Genomic DNA, 2,203 nt, shown 5'->3' on the forward strand with positions numbered 1-2,203 from the left:
TAATACAAAATACACAATAATTTTATTTTTTTCACTTCTTTTGCATTATATCCGCTAGAGGAGAAATAATAATTGAATTATTTAATTTATAATTACCGAATCCTCTGCAACTACAATAGAGATGAATATTTCAAAAAAATGAAATTCTTATATTTGTATCTTCTGCTACATGACTCTCATAAAAAAAAGTAAAAAAGTACAGAACAGAAAAGAAAAAAAAAGATGGAGGAAATGGGTTGGGATAAGGGGAGATTATATATAGATAATGGAGGAGAGGATAATTTTTTTTTAAAAAATTTAGAATGAAATTACTGAGAAGAAAAAGATAATAATTTCAAGGCACAAAATAAGAAGATGAAGAACAAATTTACAGAGAACGAAATTATTGGGAGATTCTCATGTTCTTGGTGGAGTTTAGGAAGAAGAAGATGAAGAACTGGGGGCATGGGATTACAGATCTGGAGAAAAAATAAATTAAAAGTGATGTTTTTCTTTTTTAAAAAAAAAAATCCACTTGTCACTTAAAGAATGGTCTATTTTCCAGCAAGGGCATTTGTCAACACACACTTAAGTTGGATCTGGGAATATAAAAAAGGGCAAACTACATAAATCTCACTAGTTTAGGTCCTAATTACTAGAATTCATGATAGTTTCGAAAATTACTTCTTGTACCATATTTCTTCCTTTAGATACATGTATCATTACTCGTCAGATACATGTATCCAATAATTTTAAAAATCGAGATACATGTTTAATTAATTCACATGGACAATTAATTAATTCTGGAAATATTAATCAAATTCCTTAATATAAATCAAGGAGTGTATCTTTGTTTAATTAATTTCATTTTATTACTCTTTATAATAATAAATTCATTAATATTATTAATAAAAGACAAAAACATGTATATCTTGGTTATGAAATTTGATTAATTTCAACTTATTACTCTTAAAATAATAAATTCATTAATTTGATGTATTTATTATAAATATATGATGTATCCAATAAAATAAACACTTAGATACATTAGTGTACGGTATCTAGTATTAATTCATGTATCTATTTATACGATCTAATATTAAATTCATGTATCTAGTATTAATTTCATGTATCTAGAATTAATTTGATGTATCAAGTATCAATTTTATACGTTATATCCAACTACATGTATCTCGAATACATATTGATAAGGAGATACATTTAATTATGTGTATCTAAATATGAAATGTAACTGAAACACATGAATTTAGGAACAAATCACGATTGTAGAGTATTTGTCTATCATTAATTAAAAAAAAATTCAAAATTAATACCCAAGAAAGATTAGATACATGCATACTTAATAAGATACACTGATAAAACTAGATACATATAAACTACATACATATAATCACAAAAATTATGTGTCAGATACATCGATAATGTATCAAAAATATGCATAAATCTCCATTTATTGAAACGTTTCGATTACGTTAGTGGTTGCTCAGGACATCTCACCACGGCGGTGTTTGCTTCACTTTTAATTTATCAATGTTGCTCATTGCTCGCTGCGATTAGATCTAACGGACCTCCGCTAGATCAACTGAAAAATCAACATAAGCACTCCTCCAATTGAGCCTTTCGACCTCCAAATCGCCTCCGACGTCGATGTGATCTCCGGATAGTAACAATTCGAAAACGAAAGGCTATAGATTAATTATATGAATATGCATGCATTGATACATTTAATTTAAGGAAGGTAAGAAGCAAGAAATTGATGAACAACTTGTACATAACTTCTGGTTGGTGGCCGCAGAAACAATTTTAGGAGTAAAAATGTTGACTAATCGTTAATTAGTAGGGGTGGGGGGAGATATTGATAGGGTTGGAGATTGGTTGTTATTAAAACACTAATTGTGGATTTTAAATATAAAGATAATTAATCAATCCTAATTTTAAGGGATGTGGGTATCTTTTATTGTATCTTAAAAAATATATGGTATAAAATATTAAAAGTGGTAATATATGTAATTGTTTGAAAGTAGAGGTAAAATGAGTATATATGGTACTGATGTATGTCTAGTTAGGTAGTTTTTCCTATAAAAAAGTATCGAAATGACACAGCAAAGGACTACTACAGGTGTTCAAAATAAACAAAGCCCAGTTAAAGTGTCTAAGTGAAACTTGATGCCAACTTTAAGGGGCCGTTGATGGGTTCGGCCTT

This window comes from Solanum stenotomum, chromosome 3 (assembly GCF_019186545.1).
Source record: "Solanum stenotomum isolate F172 chromosome 3, ASM1918654v1, whole genome shotgun sequence".
Classification (NCBI taxonomy): domain Eukaryota; kingdom Viridiplantae; phylum Streptophyta; class Magnoliopsida; order Solanales; family Solanaceae; genus Solanum; species Solanum stenotomum.